Source organism: Nicotiana sylvestris, chromosome 4 (genome assembly GCF_000393655.2).
Source record: "Nicotiana sylvestris chromosome 4, ASM39365v2, whole genome shotgun sequence".
Classification (NCBI taxonomy): Eukaryota; Viridiplantae; Streptophyta; class Magnoliopsida; order Solanales; family Solanaceae; genus Nicotiana; species Nicotiana sylvestris.
The window spans coordinates 174,093,859-174,104,242 of NC_091060.1; the positions used below are offsets into that span (position 1 = coordinate 174,093,859).

The following is a 10,384-nucleotide window of genomic DNA, read 5'->3' on the forward strand; positions in this document are numbered from 1 at the left end:
CCACAACTGGGACCTGATCCTGAACTGGGACAGCTGGTGGATCTGCCCTAGCTGCCTTGCCCCTACCACGGCCTCGACCGCGTCCTCGGCCTTTGATGGCCCCAACTGGTGGTACTGGCAGTCGTCCATCCTGCCTAGTAGTGCGTGTCCTCACCATCTGTGAGAGAATGGAATAACAGAAGTTTAGTACTCGGATCAACAAATTCGCACGACAAGAATTTCAAGTATATGAAGTTTATCATAAAGGTTCTGCAGCCTCTCGAGGATATATACAGACGTCTCCGTACCGATTCGCGAGACTCTACTAAACTGGCTCATGACTCACAAGACCTATGTAACCTAGGCTCTGATACCAACTTGTCACGTCCCCAAATACGCGGTCGTGATGACGCCTATCACATTACTAGGAAAGCCAACCCAAACCATAAACTACAACAAATTCCTTTTATAAAACCATTTTTCTAACACAAGTTTAAATACCAAATTTCCATAATAAGTGTTTAAAAGCAACAAAATATAAGCGGAAGTCAAATAAACATGAACTACATAGCCCCAAATATCTGGTGTCACGAGTCTAGAGCCTCTACTAGATAACTAACTGTCCGATACAACATAAGTCTAGAAAATACAGAAAAGAACAAGATAAGAACGAGAAAATAGAGCTGCAGACGCCATGCAGCTACCTTGAAATCTCCGGCAATCTCTGGATCAGTTGAGGACCCTCACTCTGCCACTCGGGCACCTGGATCTGCACATAAGGTGTAGGGAGTAACGTGAGTATGCCAACTCAGTAAGTAACTAAAGTAAATAAGGTCTGAAAGCAGTGACGAGCAGTTAAAAATCATATAACTAAATAAACAACATGATAACAGGTCAACTTCATAGTTTAAAACTAGTTTCGCCGTAAAATCATCAATTTCAGTTTAAATACTTGAAATCATATACTTAGAAATTTTCCAACAGCAGCTTATTTAAAAAGAAGAGTGAAATCATTAAAAAAACATCATAACTGGGCCCCTCGGGCAAGGTATCACTTAGAACATGGCCTCTCGGGCAGCCTCTCAGTCACTCGTGACTCACTCTCATCACTCAGTACTCACTCTCAACACTCAGGCTCATTAATATCTCATAATAATAGAAGTCATAGTAACTGCTGCGGCGTGCAGCCCGATCCGTAATTTATAGTCGACTACGCTCACTGGGGGTGTACAGACTCTGGAGGGGCTCCTACAGCCCAAGCGTCATATCACTGCGATGCGCAGCCCGATCCAATATATATATCGTTGCAGCGTGCAGCCCGATTCAATATATATATCGTTGCAACGTGCAGCCCGATCCAATATATATATCGTTGTGGCGTGTAGCCCGATCCATAATATATATGTATAATATCCTCACTATTTTGTTCTCAACCTCTCTCAGTCATTAACCTTACAGCCTCTCGGGCACAACGATAGAAATTAGGGAACTCAGCCCAAACAGTCCTCACAATTAGAAGTGGAGTGATAAAACCAGTTTTAAACATTTAAATAGGTAAAACATGACTAAGGATATGCTTTCAACAAGTAAAGTGAGGAAAAATAGTAAAAATGCCCCTAAGGGTCTCAACAGGTCGGCACAAGGCCCCAAACATGGCATACAACCCATAATACAGAATAAAAAACTAAAGTAAGGAATAATATAAGATTCCAAATTAAATACGCAGCTTAATAGTCGCTACGGGATGGACCAAGTCACAATCCCTACCGGTGCACGCCCACACGCTCGTCACTGCATTTATCAAAACAAGTTAAATACCGATTTTTGTACCCTTAGTTCCAGATTTACAATGGTTACTTACCTCAAACCGGTAAAAAATACTACTCCGCGATACCTTTGCCCCTCGAATTGGCCTCCACTCGTGTCAAATCTATTCAAAATCAGAATCACGGCATCAAAATATGTTAGGGGAACGAAGCCTAAGCGAAAACAATCAAATAATACCAAAAATCCCGAAATTGGTCAAACTCGACCCTCGAGCCCACATCTCGAAACTCGATAAAAATCACATCAACGGAATCCTTATCCTTCCACGAGTCCATACATACTAAGAACACTGAAATCGAAGTCCAAATGACTCCTCAAGTTCTCATTTTAAAGTCTCTTAATCTCAAGCCCTAATTCTTCAATTATAGGCTTAGATTCTATGATTTATTAGGTAGATTTTACAATAAAATCGAGTTTTAAGTCCAAAATTCTTACCTCCAAGTGATTCCCCTTGAATTCCTCTTCAATCCCCTTCAAAAAGCTCCAAAAACAACCAACAATGGAAGAAATAAACCCCACATTTGCGTACAAGACGACCTTTTAAACCTTCTGCCCAGGCCAGAAATCCTTCTTCGCGAACATGGTCAAAGCCTCGCGTTCGTGAAGCACAGTTTAACTTTGACCAATTTTTCCTCTTTCGCGATCGCGACCTCCCCATCGCGAACGTGATGTCTTGCTCAGACCAACCTTCGCGATTGCGTTCGGCCTCTCGCGAACGCGATAAACAAATTCCCCCCTGAAGCTCAGCTGCCCATTCATTCTACGCGAAAGCGACAACACCCCCGCGAACGCGATGCACAGATGCCCAGCCCTTCGTAAACGCAGAGGCTACCTCGCAAACGTGAAGGCTAAATTTCCAGCTTCCTCAACTGACCCTTCGCGAACGCGAAGGTCATTTTTTTGCAGCACTGACCTGCAATTTTCTGTTGGTTCCAACTTCATGGAATGACCCGATTGACCATCCGAAACTCACCCGAGGCCCCCGGTACCTCAACCAAAGGCACCAACATATCCTAAAACCTTATTCAAACTTGTATCAATCTTCAAAACACCTCAAACAACGTTAAATCGACCAAAACACAACGGATTCAAGCCTAAGTTTCCAAAAACTTCTAAATTCTGCTTTTGATAAAAAAAACCCGACCAAACCACGTCCAAATGACCTAAAATTTCGCATACACGTCCCAAATGACACAACAGAACTAATGAAACTCTCGAAATTCTATTTTGACACCTATATCAAAATCTCACCTATCAACCGGAAATCGCAAAAAATCTGATTTCGCTAATTCAAGCCTAAATCTACTTCGAACCTCCAAAACTCATTTTGATCATGCTCCTAAGTCCCAAATCACCATCCTGAAGCTAACCAAATCATTGAAACTCACATCTGAGCCCTCGAACACATAAGTCAACACCCGATTGACTTTTTCAACTTAACCTTCCTCAAAAGAGCCTAAGTGTCTCAAACCTTACCAAAACTATTTCGGATTCGATTCGACCAACCCGATACCACATAAAACATAAAAAGAATAAAGAAGCAGAAATGGGGAAAACAGAGCGGTAACTCATGAGACGACTGGTCGGGTCGTCATATCACCTCACCTCCTTCTTCTATCTATCTTTAGCTCCTATTTTCTGCAATTCCTAATGTCTTATGTTAACTAGTTATGATCGTTTCCTATTTGAGTTGTAATCACATACCCATCTTATTAATATAGCTGAATCTTTTGGTTACTGCTTCATTAATTTTGAGTTGAGAATTGAGAATATTACATTGGTACTTTCATCCATAGGTCTTTCATGGAGGACCAAAAAGTACTCAAGGCTTTCATTGAGAAGTCTATTCGTGATTCAATTCAAGAAGTGAAGGAATCGTTTTCTAAAGAGATGGCTGAGATGTGTTGCATACTGATGGAGGTATTGTCAATCAAAGCGCCGACGGGTAATAACCAGCGAGATCCCGCAATGGAGATCGCTTGACAAGAAAATGCACCGGCAACCATTCTCTGGCACAAGCTAGCCTCAGCAGAGTTTGGGCAGTTTTGTGGTGAAAACCCAGAGGCGTGGATATTTCAAGCAGAGCTGTATTTTGATTTTTATCGAATTGAGGACGATCAAAGGCTGACAATGGCATCGTTCTATCTTGACGGTGAAGCACTTTAGTGGTATCGATGGCTATTTAGAAATAAACAATTAGTTAACTGGCCGTATTTCCCAGAGAAGGTGCGAATTCGCTTTAAACAGAAGGGACTTAAGTCGGCAAAGGGAAGGTTAGCGAAACTCCGACAGGTTACTACTATATCAGAACTACAGGGCAGGTTTGAGGCCATCGCTAACGAAATAGAGGATGTTTCTGAAAGGCTTATGGTGAAGCTTTTTATCTTCGGGCATAGGGAAGATATCAAAAATTCAGTGTTAAGTCATGAGCCCAAAACTTTTGAAGAGGCACTTACACAGGCCCATATATACGAGCGCCGGATCCAAGCTGAGAAAGGACTAGTCTGGCCCACTTTGGACAACAAAGGTATGCCCTTGTTACCCAACCCTACCACAGCTCCAAATCATTATCCCTCTACCTCTCACAGCCCCAGTGCCACTATACCATCAAATCGTCTACCTCTCTAACACTTGACCATGCTGAGATTCAGAGCAAGCGAGAGCGTGGCCTATGTTATTATTGTGAGGAGAAGTACACAGCCGGACACAAATGTAAGACTCACACTCAACTTTTACTTCTCACCAACGAGCCTGAGAATGACCCGCTCTTAATAGAATCTTTTGTTTTTAATGATATTTTGGCTGAGGAGATGCAGCGCTTGGAGATACAAGAGTACTCTGCCATCTCCTGTCATGCCTTAACGGGAGGACACTCATGTTCCACTCTCCGCTTCATTGGTCCATTGAATGGTTACCAAGTATAGATTCTAGTCGATGGAGGAAGTACTCACAACTTCATCTAGCTGCGGGCATCAAAGGTTTTACAACTTCCAATTGAGACCATTCCAACAATATCTGTCATGGTAGGCAGTGGACAGCATCTACAGTGTAATGGAGTTGCTCGGCAAATGACTCTTATGATCCAAGGAAGTACATTAGTGGAAGACCCCTATGTATTGTTGTTTCATGGTTCAGATGTTGTATTAGGGGTAGAATGGCTTGCTAAATTGGGACTTGTGCTGACTGATTATGCTACAAGGATATTTGAGTTCTCTTTGAATGGGTCTAAGGTATCTTGGAAGGGAAATTCACCAACAGATGTGCAACCGATACAATTACATAGTTTGATAAGGATGGCGGCCGCTGATGCTATTGCTTCCTTCTTCTGCCTAGAAGTGGTAAATGGGGAGAAGGCACCGTTGGAAGAACCTATGGCTGATTTGGCATCCCTTTTAGATTCCTTTAAGGATGTGTTTCAGAAGCCAGCAGGGCTACCCCCTTTGCGTGTACAGGATCATGCCATATATCTTAATCCAGGAGCACAACCGGTGAATGTCAAACCATATCGGTATCCCTATTTTCAGAAGCAAGTATGGAACAACTTGTAGCTGACATGCTCAGAGAGGAGTCATCAGAACCAGCACTAGTCTTTTTTCTTCTTCTATGCCTTTGGTACACAAGAAGGATGGGACATGGCAGTTTTGTGTCAATTATTGGTCTCTGAATGCATTAACTATACGCGACTGCTTCCCAATCCCTACCATAGATGAACTTTTTGATGAGCTGAACGAGGCACAATTCTATTCAAAATTGGACTTGCTCTCTGGTTACCATTAGATACGAGTCTGACCTGAAGATGTCACGAAGAAGGGATTTCACACTCATGATGGACATTACGAATTCCTCGTAATGTCGTTCGGGCTTACCAACGCCCCTTCAACTTTCCAAGCAACTATGAATGACATTTTTAGGCCATATTTGCGGCGCTTTGTTTTGGTTTTTTTCGATGATATATTGATCTATAGCTCAACTTGGAAAGCTCATTTGGAGCAACTGGAGCTTGTATTAGTTCGGCTTAGGCAACATCAGTTAGTAGCCAAACGATCAAAATGTCTATTTGGTCAGTCATCGGTGGATTATTTAGGACACATAATTTCTGCTAAGGGATTGTCTGTAGATCTTGTGAAAATTGTTGCTATCCAGCAATGGCCTTCCCCTCGTACAATAAAGGAGGTACGTAGCTTTTTAGGACTAGCATGTTATTATCGGCATTTCATCCACCACTATGCTGCAATAGCCGGACCGTTATCAGGCCTATTGAAAAAGGACTCTTTTAAATGGAGTGAGGCTGCACAACAGGCTTTTGAAACATTGAAGCTCAAATTAGGATCCACACCTGTCTTGACCTTACCAGATTTTAGTCAAGAATTTCAAGTTGCAACAGATGCGTCTGGCCAAGGGGTTGGGGCCATTTTATCGCAAAAGGGGCATCCCATATCTTATTTTAGCCAGAAGTTGAGTTCTCGCATGCAAAAGGCATCGACCTATCATAGAGAAATGTTCACCATTACCCAAGCGGTGAGTAAGTGGAGGCAGTATCTTTTGGGATGGAGATTCACTATTTATACTGATCAACAATCCTTGAAAAATTTGACCAACCAAACTATACAAATGCCTGAGCAGCAGAAATGGCTCACCAAGCTAGTTGGTTATGACTTTCGCATAGTGTATAGGCCTGGAAAACAAAACACCGTAGCTGATGCTCTTTCCCGCACACCAGATGCGTCATTAATGGTTTTGTCTATTAAGACCCTTGCAATTAAACAAGAGCTGAGGGATTTGAATCAGAACCATCCAGAGTTAGTCGACATATGACAGCAGTTGCAGCTTAACGAGGAGGGCTTCATGCACTATCAGTTCAAGGATGGGCTACTTTTTTTTTAAATAAAGGCTGGTTATTCCTTCAGATTCACACCTGCGCCATAAACTTATGTTTGAGTTCTATTCCACGGCAATTGGGGGACATGCAGGGGTAGCTCGCACCTATCACCGACTAGTTTCCAATTTCTTTTGGAGACAAATGCGTAGAGATGTCCAGTCCTTTGTAGCTACTTGCCAAACTTGTCAGCAAATGAAAGACACTCATCTGCACCCAGCAGGTCTATTACAGCCTCTCCCGATCCCCGATCAGGTGTTTGAAGACATAGCTATGGATTTTGTCACTTGCCTTCCAAGCTCTCACGGAAAAACGACCATAATGACAATAATCTATCGCTTGAATAAGTACGGGCATTTTGTTCCCCTGCCCTCTACATTTTCTACTCACTCGGTGGCTGAAGCTTTTGTACTTGGAGTAGTTAGGCTTCACGGACCACCAAGGACTATTGTGACAGACCGGGACCCTAGGTTTCTACACTCTTTTTGGCAAGAAATTAATAGTTTACAAGGGTCAACCTTGGCAATGAGCACTGCCTACCACCCACAATCCGATGGACAGTCTGAGGCCCTTAACAAATGTGTTGAGTAGTATCTTCGCTGCTATGTGGCTGATGTGCCTTCTCACTGGGTGGCTATGCTACCTTGGGCTGAATATTGGTACAACATATCCTTTCGAACTTCAGCAGGGATGACTCCCTTTCAAGCTTTGTATGGGCGCGAACCTCCAACAATTGCTCGTTACATATTAGGCAACAAAGCTAGTGAACTGGTGGAATCCTATATGTTACAAAGAGATGAAGTACTGTAGTTGCTAAAACCAACTTGGCAAAGGCACAAGCTCACATAAAAGCCTTTGCGGACAAGTCCAGAACTGAAGTGGTCTTTGAAATTGGAGACTGGTTTTATGTCAAATTAAAACCTTATAGGCAGGTATCGCTTCGTTTACAAAAGGATCACAAGCTGGGACGACGATACTTTGGTCCATTTCAAGTGTTAAAACGAATTGGTGCAGCAGCTTACAAGCTAGACTTCCCGAGGTTGCTAAAATTCACCTCGTTTTCCATGTCTCTATGCCAAAGCGTTGCTTGGGGGAACCAGAACAACAAGTTACGCCTTTGCAACTAGCTGATGGTGCCGAGTTTAGCCCGACACTTGATCCAAACCTTGAGGACAAGGTTGCTTTTCCGGAAGGGAGTATTATTGTGAATACAAATCCAGTAAATGCTGACAGAGATGACAACAAGGATGCCACGAGAGAAGAACCCATGGGTCTGCCATGTAGGAGTTCTAGAAAAATAATTGCACCAGCTAGACTTGAGGATTACGTTTGGAAAGGTGGAGGATCACGTGAATAAAAGGATAGAGTTTGTTACGAGAAGTGAACTATATAAGCACCAGCGGTATGGCATTAAGGGCAGGCAATTTTGTTATGAGTGAACTCTAATTTCCATCTCCTTTCTTCTGGTTTCTCACCTCTTTCTTCTAGCACCTCACCTCCTTCTTCTATTTATCTTTAGCTCCTATTTTCTGCAATTCCTAATGTCTTATGTTAACTAGTTATGATTTTTTCCTATTTGAGTTGTAATCACATACCCATTAATATAGCTGAATCTTTTGGTTACTGCTTCATTAACTTTGAGTTGAGAATTGAGAATACCACAAGGTAGGCGAAAGATAACGTAAGTGTCCATCTTGGACAACCATGTTCCTTCAGCAGTTGTCGGCAAGATTCATTAGAAAGCCCAAAAATGGCAGAGAGATGGAATAATTGCAATTTTTATCTTGATTCTGGATTTCAACTATAAATGTCAAGTGTATGTACCTTTAATTTTGTTGTTTTTTTCTGGAAATTCACCATTTACTCTTCTTTTGATGGGCTTTTTAATTCATCTATTTGTTGCTCTAGCTCGAAAAAGATCCCAACTTCACCGCAAGTAGAACCTGCTTCCGCATGTAAACACTCTCATAGGAAAATCTTGAGTGTCGATCAGGACAGGTTTCTGCTTTGTATTATAATGCATTTATTAGAAAATGGTAGTGTCAATTTGGATTTCAGTTGTGACAATTGAGATTTCAGCAGCCAAATTTGGAATTCTGAAATTTCTTAATTGACTAACCCACAGGGTGTATCTTTAAATTCTGAATAGAGATATATGTCTTGAAATACCTATAAATTCTATGAAACAACTCAGATATAGAGCTAATTTTTGTTGTGATCAAAAGAGGAGGGTTACCCCATTATTTTCATTAAATTTGAAATATTCTGATATTGTATACTAAAAGTTTACTTATTTCCTTTTATCAGTCTGTGATGATTGTCAATGTTATTTTGATTAGTTTTGCACATTGGTGATATTAGGTTTTCGAGATTTTTATTAGTCACCTCAGAACATTAATAGTACTAGATTAAGCATGAATTCCCATAAAGTTTGTGTCTTTTAAGTGGTGTTTGAACTCCCATTGGTGGTCTTAGATTGTTTCTACTTTTGACCTGAACTGGCCTTTATTTCTTGTGTGGTGTGCATTGCATGTGTATCTTCGTTGTGTATATAGATGCAGCATATGATTTTTGTTTTTTTTCCTTAACAAGACAGGCAGAACTTCAAGTAGATTGTGGCTGGTTTAAAAAGCAGTTTACTATTTTTGTGCTCTGAAAAGTTGAATAAGTTCTTAAGATTTCATGTTTCTGATGGATTTAGGTAGATATATATTCCTTCTCGCGGAGCAAGTGAAATATTGGAAATTCATGCGGAGATGGACACATCATTGGTGTCTTTAGCAGAATTCACGGTGATGTTTGATGATCATGATTGGGGTTTTGGTATTATGTCCACCTTGCTGAAGCTTGAATATGGGGATAGGAATCATCATGGTAGCCATGTGTCCTCAACTTGCCGCAATCTTAGCCATGTGTGTGCAACTTTGCCGCTATCTTATCACTGGGTCGCGCTTTAAGGAGATGCAATCACATTTTAGTTTGTACACACAGTAATACAGTGAAGGAGAAGTACCACCAACCAGCAATAAAGAAGAGTACAGATTTAAAGAATATGGTAGTGAATCCGAGGCGGAGAAAAGATAAGTGCATGTGGCTTTGGAATCGATTCTAAACCACGGTATGAATTATATAGCTTACGAAACATGTTCTGTGGCCTTCATGGCGTAGTACAGTAGCCCTTTTCAAGTTGTGACCATCAATTCTTTTGTTTAAAGGCAGTCTATCTTGTAGGGACTTGTGGTTCTTTTGGGTGTAATTATTTGTTTCTGACTCTGTTTCAGGGTATGCATCTCATGTAAGTTCATCAGTGTAAAGGTCTATGTTCTCCCCTTGATTTTTTTTTCATTTTGTAATATTGGATGTGGCTGTGGATTATCCAACAATTGATTTCAGTTATCAACAAATTAAAAGAGTATTTGTTCACAGATGTCTGGTCGCTGTATCTACCCTTAGGATAAGCTGATAGTGTGATAGTGTTTTGTGTAGGACTCCTAGCGATTTTTGTTGTGTTTCATATTTTTGTTGTCTTTCATATTTTGGTTTTTCCATTTATTTGTTGTATTTTACGATGTTGATACTATTTTTCTGGTTTCTGTTGTTGTTACGGATCTATTGTCTCTGAGCCTAGGGTCTTCCGGAAGCAGCCTCTCTATCCCTTCGGGGAAGGGGTAAGGTCTGCGTACACTTTACCCACCCCAGACC

The 10,384-nt window shown here is 41.4% G+C and overlaps 1 long non-coding RNA gene across 1 annotated transcript; it reads left to right on the top strand.

Annotated features, from left to right (window-relative positions):
• Positions 1-8,123: 8,123 nt before the first annotated feature.
• On the top strand, positions 8,124-10,105 carry LOC104218991 (uncharacterized). Its single transcript, XR_709128.2, has 2 exons — positions 8,124-8,498; positions 9,384-10,105. It is a non-coding gene; the product is annotated as an uncharacterized lncRNA (long non-coding RNA).
• The last annotated feature ends 279 nt before the right edge of the window (positions 10,106-10,384 follow it).